Below are 19,050 nucleotides of genomic sequence, written 5' to 3'. Positions count from 1 at the left end.
TTTGTTCAAGAAGTGACTGTTTCACAGGTAATCCGAGATTTTCTTGGCTATGCATAAAACTGCAAGTGACACTTTGGTGAAGTACGTGAAAAGTGCGGTAAGAGGAAAAAGGAAAGGTTTGGGTCTATCTCCCCAGACAGTTTCATTCAAAGGTGCGTAACAACTTTTCCCAAGCAGTCGTAGAGCAGTCAGAAAAGAAGAATTGCAATTTAAAGAAAACATACAAGTCCATCTCAAAGAGTTAAATCAGAGCTGGAAGGGTAGATTAGATGTTGTTGTGTTATTTATGTGGCTATTCACCCTACCCAAAACGGGAGTACAGCATCAACTTAACTGAAGACTTTATTCACTAACAGCACTGTGCATAATAACTGAGCTCCTGCGTTGTTCAGCTTACCGTAACCACAGCATTCCTGGGAGAAAGAGCTTGTGTTGGCTCTAGAACAAAGTGGAGGCATTGCAATAAATGTTAATATTTAATCAGCTGGAGTTTGCGAGCCCTCCAGCACATGCAATGGCAGGAGCGGGTCCTCCATTCACGGCGTGCACACACTGCCCCACCGATACCAAGGACGAAAACCTTAAACTTATCGAAGTCTGTTTGATAAGATGAACTGAGTCAACCTAGGAACTGCTGTCACCAAAAAAAAAGCATTTAAAAAAAGCGGGTTTTGCTTTTTCTGCAATAGGCCCACTTGATATCGAGCTGGACTCGAAGACAAAAGGGGGATTTTCCTGGTTATGAGGAGCGGAAAACCTCATCCAAACCACCTAATGTCTTTCTCAAGCAGTATTTCAGCTGCTTTATTATTTATTTCCTCTGGCCTTTCACGCTGCAGGGCTGTGGGGTGATGGGCAGACACGGTCATCCGTGGCCATCTGGGAAAGGCGGATCAGCCAGGGCTGAGCCGGTCTCAGTTCCCAGCTCTGGCGCTTGCCCAACCCTCGTCAGCTCTCACCTTCAGAGGAGAAGTGCCACCGAGTCACGGGGCTCGTCTGCCGGCACCCCGGCCAAAAATACTTGGGCCTGACTTTTGAGGATTTAGAGGGGATGACAGGTGGAAGATGTATTGTTAGAAAGGAGAGGGTATTTTTGTAGCTTGTGCCTTTTCCATGAGAGATTTTGAACCAGCTGGGATAGATGACGGGATAAAAAAGGGGAGATCTGAGACACTCGGACAACTAATGAGGTCTGGGACACGGCAGCTATCACATCCTTATCAGGGGGCTGCCAGAGTCAGTGCAGGGTTCAGTGACAAGGCATGTCTGGAGAAAAGTGGTGATGAAGCCTGTGTTTTAAGCCTTAAAGCTTGTCCCTTGTCCAGGGACAAGCCACTCCATGGCATGGGACACAAGCAGTTGCACCCCAGGTTGTTGCTTTCAGGGGATTGAGGCTGTTTTGCCAGCTCTCGGTGAGCGACTAGCTGCTGGAATTTGTTATGGGGCTTTTTCAAGAAGATAGTGAAAGTCACAAAACCATTTGATGGTATTGACTAATTTCCACCTGCCAAGCTCCTGCCTCTTCTGCCTTGCCTCTGTCAGTACGCAAACATCTTCCAAGGTCTCGGTGTCTAACCTGACTCATAGCCACGGCTGCCCCCCCCCCCCCCCCTTATCCCTTTTAGCTCCGTTTGAGGGAGTAACTTAGGAAAACGGTTTCTTTTCCAGTGTTGGCTCTGGAAACCCACCCCGGGAGGGTGGCTTTGCGTGCCCGTCTCACCCGGCAGCTGCCGATTAGCAGGTGTTGTATTAGAGCTGCTTACGTGGGCTCAGCCGCACCAGATCAGCCCTATTTTTAGCCGGGACTGAGTTCACAGCCGGGGCTCCGGCACTGTGCAAAGCGATGGACATCAACACCTGAGGTTTCTTACAAATCCTTGTGATCCCCTAAAAGCCATTGGACTGCATAAGCAGGAGCAAAATCAGTGTTAGGACGTTGACTTGTTGCTCTTGGTTCTCCCACAAAACCACTGTGCTTTGCCTTAGGTGGTACCAGGAGATCTTTGGGTTTGCTCCCTGGTGGGTGGAAGGGCTTTGCCTCTACTCTGGTGAGACCCCACCTGCAGTGCTGGGACCCCCAACATCAGAAGGACATGGACCTGTTGGAGCAGGGCCAGAGGAGGCCACAAAGATGCTACGAGGGCTGGAGCACCTCTGCTGTGAGGACAGGCAGAGAGAGTTGAGGATGTTCAGCCTGGACAAGAGAAGGCTCCAAGGAGACCTTAGAGCCCCTTCCAGTGCCTAAAGGGGCTCCAGGAAAGTTGGGGAGGGACTCTTGATCAGGGAGGGGAGCCATAGGACAAGGGGAAATTATTTTAAGCTGGAAGAGGGGAGATTTAGATGAGATCAGGAAGAAATTCTTGACTCTGAGGGTGGTGAGGCCCTGGCCCAGGTTGCCCAGAGAAGCTGTGGCTGCCCCATCCCTGGAGGTGTTCAAGGCCAGGTTGGACGGGGCTTTGAGCAACCTGGTCTGGTGGGAGGTGTCCCTGTCCATGGCAGGGGGGTGGAACAAGATGGTCTTCAAGGTCCCTTCCAACCCAAACCATTCAAATTTTCCATGAACCCATCTGAGACTCCTGCATGCAGCCCGGCTGTCCTCACTCCTGCACAATGGAGAGCTGGTCAGAGGTGACCACTAGTCCAACATGAGCCAAGCAGGATGGGTGCAAGCGAGGGCAGGTTTGGAGCTGACAGCATCCATCAGGATGTTACGTGCGCATCCGTCTGGTGCATATCTTATTTTTGGGAAAGGTGGCAGGGGTTGCTGCTGCTTCTCCTAGAAGCCAAGTAAAAGTCACACCAACAAACAAGGATCTATTTTAATCACAGCCCTGACAACTGTCCCTCCTCCACAGGGGTTTGAAATGTCACCTTAAAGACAGGGGGCTTGGTACATGCTGTACAGTTTAATGAAAGAAAGTCACGTGGAGCCTTGCAGACAGAGATTTGCTGAGTTATACCAGGAAAATTAAATACGAGTCACGCTCCAGCTGGGTTTTGCATCACCACATTTATCATATCGCAACCATTTTTTTTCATGTGGCAGTAGCGGAAGGCCAAATATCTGCCTTTGTGTATCCAAACAGAGGTGCTGTCGTCGAAGCGGGACCCGGGACACCACGGACGGGCTCACTTACCGCTGCAGGAATTGCTGCTCCTAAGGAGCAGGGCACGGTTCTCTACAGCAAGCTGGATGTGCCCTTCTGCCTGGGAAGATTTTGGGTAGTGTCTCTCACACTTTTCTGTGGGCGCTTGTAAATCTGGACTTGCTTAGCCCCCTAAATTCCCAGGGAAATGTCAAATCTCCCAGTGGGGTCTCGTTATAGTCTGGATTTACAAGCCGGTCTTGGAAAAAATGTTGCAACATTTGAACAGGCAAAATTCCTGGTAGAATTGTTGGTAGGAAACGTACAATTCAGAGAGGCAATGAAGAGTTTTGTAACTACAGCATTTTAAAACTGACATTCCTCTCGGTGTTCAGCTTTTTTCTTATGGTTATGGTATATGTTACATGGTCTTATACCATGTAACACTTAGATGGCAAAAGCTTACGGACAGAATTAATTATAAAGGATTCACTTTTACAGCAGGACACAGGTTCAGACCTAGTAGTTGCTGATATAAAGAAAGTTGCTTGCTTATATCCTTGTTTGAGGGATTAGAAAATGAGTTGTCTCCAGCTGTGTAGCACTGGCCACCTAATTTCCATTTTGCAAGCAAAACTTGGCAAACATTTGACAACTGCTAAATATCAAAAGGACAATATATGGTAAGAATGAACGACATCTATTCAGCATCTGCTCCCAATAAAAAGTTTGGGGAACAGGTAACTGGATAAAAAAGGAGGACAGAGGCCACATATAATAATAGCGCTTCTTAAGAACTGATGGCAACAGACACTCTGTCTCCTGAACTAGGAGAATGCACTGGTGTTTTATTGCCATGTTTATTATTTAACCACAGGACAACTCACAGCCGCTGAAAATATCCTACTGAAGGCCTCGCATGCTGCCAAGCCCAACAAGGGTACATTTTCAGGGGAAAAAAAAAAGCACAGAATTGGCTTCTCCTCCCCATCTGAAAGGGGCACAAGAAGAACCAACGCCACCGGAGCCAGCGGGACTGGGATGAGGGACGGCTCAATGACCCCCCCCGCCTCTCTCCCCGGTGGTGAGCGATGGAAAAGCCCGCTCAGTGCGCGGTGCCATCAATGTAGGGATTGTAACGCTGCTTTTCCTCCCTTCCCAAGGTCCGTCTGCAGCCTCGCTGGCACACAGCTGCCTTTTCAACAGCCCCTGCTATTTTCGGTGCCTTTTAACTGTTTTGCCAGCTCGGCCTCCCAACGCCGTGGGGGGACACACGGACAAGGTCTGCTCCAGTAGAGCAAAATGGGAGTGACCTGGAAGACATGGAAAGCCGTGTGCAAGGAATTACAAGCCATAACTTTATCATATGCTTGAAAAAAGTTACAGGGAAGTTCAGCTAGCCAAAGCCCCCCGAAAAACATATACGGGAAAGGTTGAATGGGAGCAATGCGCTGCCAAATGCCTCCCTCGCCAGCATCCCTCCTCCCTAACCCTGGTTTTCTAAAAACAGGGCATTAACTTCCCTTCCCACCGAGCCTTAGTGCCTCGTCCGGCATTTAGCTCTTAAGCATCCCATGCCCCCGTGCGTGCATGCCCCAAGCTAATTTATATTTGCTGTTTATGCAGGAACGTTAATTCACCTAGCAACCATAGATATTTTTTCCACACTGGTTTACTATTATCTACGTGCGTTCACAGTCGCAGCTCTGCCATACACAGGTTTCCTTAGGGTTTCACTTGGGTTTTACACAGGTTTTGCTTGGTTTCCCCCCATGCTGGCTCCTCCAGGGCGGCTCAGCTGGCTGCCAGTGCATTTGCGGGAGCAGATGCAAACATAGAAAACCAAGGCACCTGTAAGCTTTGTTTTTTTACAAGGCACCTTGTAAACCGCGTCCAAGCTGTCTTGGAGGAAGGTCACCAGCCAAGCCGTGGACTGGGATGCTCTGAAGGGTTGGGGTGAAGTCCTGGGTGATCCATACGCTGTGCTGCTGAGAGAATCACAGCAGAACTGTGGTATTTACAACAGTGGCAGAGACAGCCCAGTGGTTTTAAATTCTGCTTTCATGTTTTCTGCTTGCTAACTCACACGTTTCCAGTTTTGGTTTGGTGCAGAGTCTCTAGATGATCTAAACTCTCCTGAGCTTTGGAGGAGCTGGATCAGAAATGAGCAGCTGGGTCCTTATTTTCAAATCAGGGAATCATCTAGGTTGGAAGGGACCTTTGAGATCATTGAGTCCAATCCGTCAACCTGACACTGCCAAAACCACCACTAAACCATGTCCTTCAGCACCACATCTACATGGCTTTTAAATATCTCCAGAGATGGCAACTCCACCACTGCCCTGGGCAGCCTGTTCCAGTGCTTGACAACCCTTTTGGTGAAGAAAAAGAAGGAACCCCAAATCAGACTGAGCACCATGCGCATGGGAAAAGTGTGGATTTGAATTTAGATGGCCACTTTGCCACTTGGCGTTTGTCTGCCCTCATAGCTGCCATGCTGCAGAGGCTGGTGCAGCTTCTGTCCTCCATGTGGTGCGATCCAGCCAGCATGAGGACAAGGGAGGCTACTCCGCTCCTCCCCAAAACATTGTGCTTCCCAGAGGAGCAAACATGGAGACCACAGCCCCCACACTGATGCAACAGGGCTGGCGTTGAAAGCCGAGCACGCTGCTGCTCATAAGGCAGAGGAGCAGATCTCCTGAGCTGAGGTCCACCTTGCTAGTGACAACCTTCATAGCAAAGCCACAGCACACCTGGAAGTGTCCCACGAACTGTTCATGATCCAAAATGCTCCTCTTGCATCTGGGACTAGGCTGAGGACTAGGTCGTTGAGCAACCAAGTCTAGTGGGAGATGTCCCTACTCATGGCAGGGGGATTGGAACTAGATGATCTTCATGGTCCCTTCCACCCTAAACCATTCTATGATTCTATTCTATGGCTCGGGTCCTTCTAGCTGGTCCAGAGGAAACAGGGAGGGAAGAGGCATTGGAGCTGAAAAGGATGGAGATGCCTGGGGTAAAGGGAGAAGGAAAGCAGGGGAAAAACATCATGGCAGAAGACAATGGTTAGGGGAAAAGCAGGTTAAGAGTAGGAAACCTCTGCAGAAAGGAAAAGTGAGGGAAGACAAAGTGGGAAATGGCATGCTACCAAAATGACCACACGAAGGTTGGTCAATGTGCCTTTTTTATATTGGCTGTGATCAAGACGAGATCCAAAAGTGTTTCAAGCTCCAGCTCCTTTGCCCCACTCTGCCTCTCTGTATCCTGGTGCAGCATCTCTTCTGGGTCAGACATTTAGACAGGTGAGGGCAGCAGGAAGGTTTCAGGATATGAAGAAATCTTTACATATTTTTTTATTTGTCTTAATATGCGATTGCAAAGCCATGTAAACATGCATTTTTCTTTAAATCAGAAAACGCTTGTATACATACATACATGTATTTATTTATACATAAGCATCTCTTCCCCACACAGAAACAAGTTGCTTCTCAGTTCTTCATCCTACTTAACCCATAATTTCTCCTAAAAGAGCCATGGCAGCTATCCAAGCTCTAGTTTCATTGAGGGCGAGGGGATCCACGCTGATCCCCTCCCTTCCACTAACCCACAAGGTGTGGGGCTGACGCTGTGTTATAGTACCCATTCTCCAGCAAAACCTCCCACTGCAGGAGAAAGGTTCCTTCCCAAGATCTCTCATCTGCTGACAAGCAAAGGTGACCGCAGGGATTTGGGTTTTTTTTGCACTCACCCTTGCCCGAAATGCTAGGAGATGGAGCCCGAAGGAGATGGAGCCCCAGTTTCCACCAGCCAGGGTCGAGCTGCTCTCCCCGATACTGATACCACCAGCTGGGCATACTGGTTTGGCTGGATTTTCACGTTCTTTTAAGTATCACAGGTTACCTTCCTACGGCAGTCTGTGCACATGAGAGGGCTGATCTGCCCTGGGAAGTGAGTAGGAGGGAGCCTGTAGTATTTTGGCTTCTCCGCATAGACTCCAGTGCTTGCCCAGATGCTGGTACCCAGGACCTTGCGGTGCCTCAGGTGAATAGAGGTGTCACTCCCATGAGTTCAAACACTTGACTTCCCCTCCCTCCATCCTTTCCCGTTCAGGATCAGGGATCTGCTGGTGTCAGATGGAGCACGCTCGCTGGCAAAACGCTTTTCCTGTATTATTTTCCTCGCAGGGGAAACCTAAATCCTTGGCTGCGCCTGTTTGCTGACTCAAAGCCGTGGCAGATGATGGATGCTGTAATCCAAATGTCAGCGCGGCGGTAACCTTACACCGGGTGACTGGGGTCGCCAGTCTCATGACTATTGTCATATTTTTGGAGCTGTGCTTATCCCAGGGGTAAGGCTTCCTTCCTCTGCCAAGATCATTGCTATGCGTGGTCCTCCACCCTGGAACACGCCACCGGCAGCTTCTGGGACGATCTTGTGGGTGGGGAGAGAGCAGCTCTTGGGCTGCTGGGGCTGGGAAGGGGCTCTCCATTTTGGGGAAGGTGGTTCTTCTCCATTTTGGGTCCACCTTGTCCCCAAATTGTCACCTCCAGGCCATGAGACCATCGTGCATCCCTGGCTCTTTCAGTTCAAAAGTTGTTCTGTGGACAGTAGGCTGATATCTATTGCTTCGAGTTATCTTAAAACAACATAGGAAGCTCTTTTCCTTGCTCTGTATTGCTCATATGGAAAAGTTCAGCTCTTCTTTTCAGGTTTGTATCGAGTTTAAAATAAGCCTGAAGTTAAGGAAGAGTCCATTCACGGAAGCGCTGGCAGAATTGACCCAAAGGGGAGTTTTACTGACTTGTTAAGGTCTTAAGATACCCCTAGAGGCACCTGCAAATGGGCTCGGTGAGGTTTTGTTCTGCTTTTATTGGATCAATATCGGTCAGCTCTTCAGGTAGTTGCCTGAATATGTATTTTTTATTTTTATTTGTTTTGAAAGACCTGTCTCCGACCAGAAAAGTGCTTTCAACTCTGGGGGCAGACAGGGCCTTTGAGAGTCCCATCAGCCTCAGATGCTGGTGGTCTGTGATGTGTGCCAGTCCCTCCAAATGCAGACAGACTCATCCCATTTGCTCTAAGAGCACTTTACATCACCCCGGGGTACTTTAAGGCCAGGTCAGTGTAAAATGGCTTTTGTATTAAGAAGTATCAGGCCCAGAGATTATGTATCTCCACTTATTGCAATCCTCATAATCAGCTTGAAGTCTCTAATTAGCTGCACTAATGACTCAGCCCTGTAGACAAAGTTTGAAGGTGAAGGGTGACACGCTGGAGTCGTTCCTTTATCTGGGAAAGGCTGAGATGCATTGTGCCTTTTTTTTTTTTTTTAATTAAAAAAAGCAGATAAGAAATTTATCTTCTCCCCAAGTTTCATTAATGGCATTAAAAAGCCATTCTATATGTTCAAAAGCCATATCCGCCCCTCTTCTGACTGCATTATGAGTCTCTCTAAATCATCTTTAAAACACCCAGTTGCCAAGCGGTGGGGATTCTGGACGCCACTTGTCACATCGCCCTTTGGGACACACCAAGGTGAGGTCTCATTTTGCTGAGGATCATGGTTTTCCCTGAGAAACCATGATGCCCGGTGCCCAGCGGGCGATCCTGGCTGAATCCAGCTCTGGGCTGGTCCACAGTGATGTGGCTTGGGAAGGAAAATATGCCCACCCTGGGCAAATTTAATTAAAACCTGACAAGAGGAAGGAGGAAGTTGTTGACAAAGGGGATTATGAAACTTGAAGGGAAGGCTGCTTTGCCAGCTCTTGTTGAGTGACTAGCTGCTGGAGTTGTTTGAGTCCCCATAAATGGTAATATTTTGCTTTTCAACAGCTTCTACTAATGGTTTTGCAGAAGTATCCCATTAAAGTTGATGGGAGCTCCCAATCTTCCAGGCCTCTAAAAAAAGGCAAAAGTTACTCTGCACCCCCGGCTGAATTTGTGAGCTGATCTCACCAAACTTTTGCCTCCAGGGGAAAAAAAAAAAGTACTTTAATTATTTCCTGACAAGCTGTTTTACTCCCAGCTGTATGTCTTTGTGTCCCCACCTCCCACCCATTGGAGGTCCTGCAGGATTGCAACCAACGCATAGAGCGATGGGGATGGTGGGAGAGACCCAAGAAGCTGATAAAGTGCAGCACAATCCTTGAGGTGTTGGTCACTTGGGTATTTAGCATTTTAACGCCTGTTGCAAGGTCCTCTACTGAGCAGGTAAAAAAGGCTCTACGGCAGCAATGGTGTTGCTGTGCTCAGCCACTGCAGCACCACATAAAACATCCACGGGGGACTGGGGAGCCTGCAGGAAAGCTGGGGAGGGACTCTTGCTCAGGGAGTGGAGCGATAGGATGAGGGGGGACAGTTTTAGACTGGAAGAGGGAGATTTGGATTAGGTATTAGGAAGAAATTCTTCACTCTGAGGGTGGTGAGGCCCTGGCCCAGGTTGCCCAGAGAAGCTGTGGCTGCCCCATCCCTGGAGGTGTTCAAGGCCAGGTTGGATGGGGCTTGGAGCAACCTGGTCTGGTGGGAGGTGTCCCTGCCCATGGCAGGGGGGTGGAACAAGATGGTCTTCAAGATCCTTTCCAACCCAAAACATTCTATGACTGTGTGGGACCGCAGGTGGTTTGTGGGTGCTGCATGCTCTCACTTCCCATTAATAACACACTTGCTATAATAACTGCAGTCCTTGTGAAAGACCCCTAAAAGAGAGACCCCGGCCAAAGAGGAGCACAGGGTGGTTCTCCATCAGCCTTGCAGGCTGCTTTAACCAGCCCTTGATTTGCCGTGCTGGCTTTTGGGACCTCTCTCCCTGGGGAATGAGCTCTCTGAAGGATCTTGGCATGTGGATCCTCGCAGGCTGGGAGACCGCAGCACCCCTCCACCTTTGCAGCCACCTTTGCATTGCCACCAGGCAGGGGACACCTGCAACTTGGGCTAGGAGGAGATGCCACCAGCTGAGGAGCCGATGGGATGTGAAGCAGCCCCTGGAGCTCCAGGCTCGACAGCAACACCACTGAGCAAAAATGGGCCCATCCTCTGGAGAGGCACCACCTGCCAGTTTTACCTCTTGCGTTGGCCATGTGGCTTTGTGGTCATGATTTTTTTCAGCCTATTTGCCTTTAAATGAAAAAAATGCCTTTTTTTTTAAAAAAAAAAAACAACTTTTTTTCAAAAAATTCCCGAAGGGGCAGAATGGCAAGCCTTGCCTTGCATGGACAAGAGATGCCAAAGGTCAGGCTAGCTTGGTCATACTATACATATAGCCCACATAGAATGCTTTCAACTGCTGCTTGGCCCAACACTGGCTCAAATCTGTGCAGCTGACAAAGACTACAGCATCCTCCCCTCACCGCTAACACAGGAATGTGGCCCGGCACATTCACCCTTGCGGTAAATCAACTTTTTTTTTGCTTTCCTTATTTGAGGCTTCCAGCTGGCAACCCAGCGAAACCCCGCGGTTTGCCCTCCCGAACAAAATGGGTTTCCAAGCTTTTTCACTGAAAGCTGCAGGATTTGGCTCCTCCGGGCACTTTGTATTCAGTAAGAGCCTCTCACTCCCCCCGGTTCCTTGCTTCCCTGCGACACGGCGGTCCCGTCACAGTCTCTCCAGAGCCTGATCTTGGTGGCACACAAGGTCATTTCCCACAGCTACAGATAAAGCACGGGCACCCAGAAGGGAAACACTGCCTGTGTTGTAAAGCTCTTCCTCCACCAGTATAGCCAAACTCCTGTAAAAATCTCTTCAATTAAGCAGAGAACATTTATTGCCCTTGATAAGCCTGTAAAACATTGCTGGCTATTCCCAGATTTACCGGGCAAAGTTATGTGGCAGAAGATTAAATTTGTTGATGTTTTACCACATAGCTTAAGGAAACTAGAGAAAAAAAAAAAAAGAAAAAAAATAAAGTGTTTTCGGACAGACGAGGTGTGGTTGAGGTGTGACACCTGGCTTTGAAGCGACCGCTTTCATATGATCAGGACCCAATTGCAGAACAGCAAATCTTGTTGGCTTTTAGCAGCTGTCGATGGGGCAAAATACAGCTCTGGGGCACATCGCTCCCAATAAGTATAGCCCAAGGCAGTGGAGACAGCCCAGGTCTCCTGTCCTTCAGTAGCTCTGGCTCTCTCTGACTACCGGTGTGAGGTTGTTCGCGCAGGCTGCTCACCCACCCCATGTTTTCCAGAAGTGACCCCTTCAGAGACACGATTTCCAATCCTGCCCCCTGTTTCTGAGGTGCCGAGTGATAATGCTTAGCAATCATTGATTGCACTTAGCTTAACAAGGGGGCAAGGTAAGCCCTTTACCTTGATCGTTCTGGGGCAAGGAATACTTCTTCTGGGCTTCCTGTGTGCCAGCACCAGGGTTTAGGATGGATATTAGGAAGAATTTCTTCACCAAAAGGATTATCAAGCACTGGAACAGGCTGCCCAGGGAAGTGGTGGAGTCACCATCCCTGGAAGTGTTTAAAAGATGTGTAGACGTGGTGTTGAGGGACATGGTTTAGTGGTGGTTTTGGCAGTGTTGGGCTAATGGTTGGACTCGATGATCTTAAAGGTCCCTTCCAACCAGAATGATTTTATGCTTCTACCCCAATAACAACATGATCAGGACTCAAAATTTTAGGAGCCTCCATGGAAATGTACCAGGAATGGAAAGGCTTTACGTTTGTGATGTTTCATTCTTCACAGCCACAATCAAAGCACAGTTTCACTGCTGGGTAAGAAGCTTAGCCAGGACCTTGGGATTTAGCCCTTGTTGCTACCGCCTCCGTAAGGACTTCCTCGTGGACACCCACTGCTGAATTTGATCCACGGAGGTGTGGATGGGTTTGGAGAGGACACTTGCAATGTTTCCTACGAGCTGCTAGAGGTCTGCTGTGGCCGATTGAGGGAGATCTGCCTGAGACAGGCTTCGCCCAACCAAGAAGGACACAGATGGAAGCGCAAACCTAATCTGCACCTGGCTGGGTTTTAGTGTCTCTTACTCACACACTATGTTAGGCAGCAAATCACTTGGGAGTCTTGTGGAAAACCAAAACACATGTGCACCAGGACCATCCACTTCTGCTGAAGGAAACAGCACTGTGCAGTAAATGATAAATGGGAAAAATATTGCACCGCTACCCTCCGAGCCTCCCCCGACGAGTGCTGGTGCCCTCCCAGACATGATGCCGTTTGGCAAACCGGGTGCAGATGTGGTCCCCTCCCTTGCCTACCCATGGGCAGGCAGCCCAGACAAGCACAGGAGGGACTCACAAGCCATGGAGTCACTATTTCTGCTCAAGAAATGGAAAATATCTCCTCTGGGGAGGTGTCATCCTGTCTTCTCAAGAAGTTTTGAGGTACAACCATGGTTCAGTCTCACTCATTTTTGCTGGAGACCTGGCTTTGGTGTGGAGAAGAGACCCTCTCTGTGGTGTGAGGCTGCTCACTGGCCCCTCTGTGGTCCTTTTCTCCACCAGTGCTCTGTCCTACAGCCGCCGCCTGGCCCACCAGGAGGGACCACGACTGCCCTCAAGAAGCCTCCAAGATCTTACTGAAGGCACGGTTTGCACTTCACTAAGCACATCCTTGAAAATGGCTAAAACAACACAGTAAAACTGATTGATGATCAACAGACAGATTTATCATCCAATGGATTTATCACCCAACATCTAAAGAACAGTACTGCGGGCAAATTTTAACCCAATCCGCCCCAAGCTTGGGTGGAATGGACGGCTGGCAGCTGATGGCACTCCGAGATGATTTGCGCTGCCACCAGCAAAGCCTGAGCAGCTGTGACTTGTCATCCAAACGCATCTGAGACTCCACATTTGCCACCAAAATGAGATTACAGTGGCAATATGCAGTGTGGGCCACTAGAAATAAATTGCTTGCTGACTTTTCGTCTGGCTTCTCCATGACTATTTAGTACCCTTGAAGAAAACATTTTGGCAGGGGTTCCAGCTGAAGTCTTTTGTTCCTCTGTAACTAAGGGATGCAAACATGGCCTTTAATAAAAAGATTTACGAAGAGCTAGGGAGAGTCTGTGAAACAGCATTGCTGCAGTAGAAAGAGCAGGGAAGTTTGGTGTGGAGCAGATGAGAACTAGAAGGATGAAATCCACTGATTTCCATCAGAGAAGGGGGAAAAGAGCAGGGAAAGCTTTGTGGGGAGTCACTGTGCCACCACAAAAATCCTCGTGAGTATGTCCCAGGGGCTGTGGAGGTCTTGACTGACGATGGACAACTTGGCTAAAAATGCAAGACACGGGAGAGATGAGAAACATGCTCATTTGCAGCAATAAATACATGATCTTCTTTCTATTGTAGACTTCATTTTCAGAGAACGCACCCCAAACCAGCAGATCTAGAATGAAAAGAAAATGAAAGCAGGAGGTCAACGATAACAATGTTCTTAGTTGAAACGGGTCAGCAGCTGGCATTTCTTGCCTTCCTCCTACATTTCCTAAATATAAGCACCCAAAGGGACATTGGGGACTCGAAGGGACATTTGGGACCACAAGTTCTTTGCAGATTTCTCCCTGGGGCAGGACATCCTCAACGAGCCGTGGCTCCAGCCTTGAGGCTGTCCTGACTTTTGGTCCAGCAAGAGCCTGCCAAATCTCCGCGAGGACGCCTCATTCCTCCGCTGTGCAATTACTGCAGCATGACCTCACGAAGGAGGTATTTACACCACATGTTACATCTACCAGAAGCAGCTGTGGAGAGGCATTCGACTGTCGGGAAGCCTCATGTTCCCGATGAAGCTTTGGGATGCAGCAGCTTTGGTCATATCTTTCTGTTGGATCTTCCCCATCCCGTCACCCCAACCTGCAGCCCGCTAATCCAAAGCAAACCAGTGGGTCCGGGGTTTCTCAGCTGGCTCTCCCAAAGGCAGCGCTGAGGACACAGCTCAGCTCAAAACCTGGAGCTCACCACCAGCCCCTTGGGCTGCTCCATCCCGTGGGTGCTTGGTAGCACCACCACCACCATGGGATACGCTTCCCTCAGTCGAACCACGGGGGCCCAGAAGAGATCAGGTGGCCTGGAGAACTTATTTTATGCTGGAGAATGGTTGGTATTTGGTTCCTTACCCCAACAGTGGTGTATGTTCTCCTGCATGTGCCAGGGATGGAGGGTGGTGGTCTGCCAGTAATGGCACAACCATTGCAAGAAATGAAATGCAAGTGGATTTATTTTATGCATTTCAGGGGAAAAAAAGGTGACTTGGACACCCTGTGGTTGGTCTTCTGGTTGGTTTTGTGGCGTTGCAGGACTAGGAATTGGCTGAAGAGCACCGTTCCCTCTCTGCGACAAACTCCATGGTGCTGCTGTGCATGGGCTCGTGAGCGCAGGCTTCATTTTCTCTCAGAAACCAGCTGCTTGGGTACACATGCAGAAGAAAAAAAAAAAGGAAAAGATAACATAAAAAGGTGCAGGTTCAGGAAAAAAAAGGTCACCTCTCTGGAAGGGACATTGGGTGGGAAGGCAGCTGTGCAGAGCTGGGGCTGGGGCAGAAGTTCAGGGCACGGTCCCCGGTACGCTGTTCAGGCTGCTCGACAAACAGGGCATTAAATGATGCGAGTTGGTCTTTCCCCTGTATTTGTTTTCCTTATTTAACTTAGGGATTAGTGCACACGCATTATGAGAACTGGCAGCAGTGAGAAGGAAGCTAAGATCCTGCCTTGTTTTGCTTTTTTTCCCTCTTTAAATTTGACAGCGCGTGGTTAATAACATATCGCAGATGGAAGAAGTAAGATACAGAAGTGGTTGATAAGTAAGTATACAGCCAGGTTTGTTTTTTTTTTTTTTGTGATGGGTGGGGATAGGAGACACACCTTTTTAGCAGAGATAAATTTACCATTCTAATTTGTGCTTAAATTTCCCTATAATTAAGGATTATCCTCCTCTTTCACCTTAAGCCTCTGCTTCTGCCCAACTCCGTGAGGATATTGTGTATTCCCCTTCTCATTCAGATTCTAATCTAATCTAAATTAAACTTTCCTTTAAAATAAATACTAAAATTCTGTGCATCTCATTGCATGAAGCATAAACTACTGTATTTAGCCACATATCTCTTAACTACCTGAAGGCATTCCCTGTTGTCATAATCTGGGATTTTGTATTAAAACATGTCAGTAGTTTCATGAATGAGAATAGGAACTATCCAGAGAGGAGACCAGACAACTTCAGCCCTAGAAATGGTCCAGCAGGAACCTCACGAAGCCCAGCAAAGGCAAATGATGTAACAGAGATGGAAACAGAGCCAGGCTCCTCTCGGAGGTTACACAGGGGAAGGACGAGGGGCAGTGGGCACAAGGTGGAAGATGAGAAATGCGAGTTGGATATTGGGAAGAAACACGTTCTCCATGAGGGTGATCCAACACTAGAACCCAGCAAGGCTGTGGGCTCTCTGTGCTGGGAGATACAAACCTGAGCAAACTTTTCTAGGCTGGAAGAGGAACCTTCAGAGGTCCCGGCTCCAGAGGCCCCCACCAGCCTCTGTTCTTCTGCAATCTATGACTCATCAGGAAAACCCGACGGTCTATTGGTGGAGAAACTGGAGGAGTTATAATCACTCCTTTAGTCTTGTGCTTAACAAACGTGTTTGGTTTTTCATTGCCAGGTTCACCATGCCCCAGTGCATGTCCTTTCTTTCTGCAGGTCCAACATTTAAGAGCTAATTACTTGCCAGTCAAACATTTCTTCATGCTCAGCTTGGCCAAGTGGAACAAGAGAGGACCTAGTAACCCTTTCTCTCCCCATCGCCTCCAGCTGCCACTCAGCCACCAAAATCCTCCTCAGATGGTTCACCAAAACCACAGGAGGAGTGACCAGCAGGGCTAGTCCTAGTCCTCTGGTTTCTGTGCTGACCTGACTAAGCCAATGGGCTCACATGTGGCCCTGGATGGTTCATCGTTAGAAAGGATGAGCTGTAGGTTGTGATGAAGGGCTACCAGGGCTGATAAATCACTCATTCTGTAGGGGACCTGTGAGGCCACCAAGATCCCACGGATGCGGTTGTGTTGGCCCACCTGGTGTCATGCCCAGCCTTGGGCTGGGTCAGGCCACCTGGAGCTCCAGGATGAGCTGTGCTTGGTAGTACAGCTGTGTAATTTCCCATCCTGGACTGGTGCTGAGGTTTGTGCTCCTTGCTGTACCTCCTGTGCCCCTGGAGCGGGTCTGCTGGTGTGGAGAGAGAAGCTACAAGCCATCAAGTGTGGACACGGGGTGAGGAGGTGGCTGCCTCCTCTGCTCCTCCCCATCCTGATGCTTGAAGGGTTCATAACATCTCTTGTTTTGCTTCCCTGACTGTCGCATCTCTCTTGCTGGCATGGAAATACCAACAGCCCAGCCTTGGTGCCTCTTAACTTAGCCTTCTCACCCACCTGGCTTCACCAGCAACCCCAGATCAGGACATTTTGGTGTTACCATCCCCTGCCAACCTCAACGGGGCAGCCAGAGATCATCTGAAACCCTCACCATCCAGTGGCTCAGCCCAATCCCTTACAGACACAAAGCATTACTATCACCTCCAGACCCATGTCAGCCCCTGCAGCGGCAGCATGACGTCCCCACGCCAAGATTCACCATGCCCCTGGTTGCAGGGGACCTGCCTGATGGTAGGCGCAGACCCCGGGAGGTGGCTGAGCCTGGCACGGCACTGGGAGGCTCTCCCCACCTGGGCATCTCCACACGGATGTCCAGCCACATCCACCTTGTCTGAGCTAGGTCCTGGGTCCAGCCTTGAGTCTGTGGGGAAAACGGGGAAGGTTCTCACTCCATAACGAGCTATTTTCCTCCATTCTCTCCAGCGCTTGGCTTCCAGCCCTGAAAGGAAGAGCACTGTGCCAAGAATTTTTACAGCCATGTCCAACGGAGCGAGCTGACACCTGATTTACCCTTAATTACAGCAGCTGGGTACAAGCCCCGGGGCAAATATGAAGGGATGGCGCCGGGGTGGTGATAAGGACAAGACTTGTCCATCGTTTGCCGTAAGCACTTGTCATGAGGGCTTTCTTTGCCATGAAAAACCAGTAGAACGTCTTTGAGTGTGCGGAGAAGAAGCTGATGGGACAAGGTGTATAGAAACCCTGCCTTCCCCTCTGCCACACCGACCTCTCCACACCAGGAAGGTCTGGAGACCCCTCGCAGCCTTGCATCGGGGGTGACGCGCGGGCCGAGGCGCCAGGCGACGCAAAGCTGCTGCCAGAAGGGAGCTAAAAATAGACGCCGACTTATTCTGGAGCTTTTGCCCAGCCTATCTGTGGACAAAATAAACCCCTTTACCTGGGGGGCCCTGAGCAGCTCCAGCTGCCCCCACCACCGCCCAAACCCTCCCAAACCAGGACACCCTGCCCCTGCCGCCTCCGTCGTGTTCCCACATTGCTACGGTACAAAAGCACTCATGAAAAAGTGCTGCAGCTCCGAGTGGGAGCACCCGAAACCCCCCAGACAGTGCTCGCTGAGGTGATTAATGGGGGATTTGTAGCCGCGACCAGGCTCGTTTCGCATCCAGCGGCTTTCAGTGCTTGCCCCCAAAGGTGTGCCGCACTGCCTTGCTTTAACCATGTAAAAGAAAGAAGGCGAGAAAGCCAATGGATTAAAAAAATATTTTGTTTTATTTTTTATTTGATCTTTTTTAATTTTTTATTTTATTTTACTTTATTTTTTACTCTTTTTCTCTTTTCTTTTCTTTTCTTTTCTTTTCTTTTCTTTTCTTTTCTTTTCTTTTCTTTTCTTTTCTTTTCTTTTCTTTTCTTTTCTTTTTTCTTCTCTCCTCTCCTTTCTTTTTCTTTTTCTTTTTCTTTTTCTTTTTCTTTTTCTTTTTCTTTTTCTTTTTCTTTTTCTTTTTCTTTTTCTTTTTCTTTTTTCTTTTTCTTTTTCCTTTTCCTTTTTCCCTTCCCTTCTCTTCCTTTCCCTTTTTTGTCTTTTCATTTAATTTTATTTTACTTTAATTTATTTTATTTTATATTTTTTAAATTTTTTTTTATTATTTTATTTTTAATTTTATTTTTAATTTAAACTTTTATTTTATTCTTTTTATTTATTTATTTTTTGTTTCATTTTACTGACATAAAAATTTCGTTTTCCTGCCGTTTCGTTTAATTTTTAAAAACGGGAGAGGTAAGCTGGCACAGCAATCGGCCGAAGCCCCTCAGCATTCTGCCTGGGATGCTCACCCCGGCTCACAGGGGGGTCTCCTGCCCGTGCCGCCCTGGCTCAGCTCCGCCTGGCTCTCGCCTCTGGAGCAGCCTTGCGCTGTGGATTTTCACACCTTTTTGACAGCTTGGCAAAGATTTCAGAAGAATAGTAGTCGCAGTCGCAACCTGTGGCGGAGTCCAGGCGTATCAGGGACCCAAGAGGGATATTTTTTTAATGATGCAATTTGAAAGCTTTGACCTGTTTGGACTATTAAATTTGTTAGTGCAATTCTTTACGTCATCCCGCGCTTACGCCAAAGCATGGGTTGTTCTAACTCCCCAGCCAGCAGCTGGAAGGGGAAACTGGGGTGGGACCAATGGCACTCACTGACAAGCCTCTTCTCGTTAGAAACTATCGCAAACGGGTGTTGGTTACGGGAAAAAATCCGTCTGGAGGGTGTTGGCACGCACTGGACAAACCGGAGGCGGCGGAGCTCCAGCTCGCCCTGGCCACGGGGTTTGAGAGCATGGATTTTACCATTTCCCAGCTGCTCACTGACTCCTCCGGCCAAAACCCTGATTCAAAAAAGAAAATAATAATGAAAAAAAATTATAATAATATATTACCATACAGAATAATATATTACACTGTATAATTATATATTCTATATATTTTATAGGTTTTAATATATTAAATATTTATACATGCACATTTAATGTATAGAGAATATATTTATATAATACACAAAACCATACAAAATATAAAGAATATATATCATTATATACAGCAATACATATTTATAAGATAAATATATAAATATATATATTTATATAAAATTATAT

Source organism: Vanellus vanellus (assembly GCF_965231255.1).
Source record: "Vanellus vanellus genome assembly, chromosome: 3".
Taxonomy (NCBI): Eukaryota; Metazoa; Chordata; class Aves; order Charadriiformes; family Charadriidae; genus Vanellus; species Vanellus vanellus.
This window is presented reverse-complemented; position numbering follows the sequence as displayed.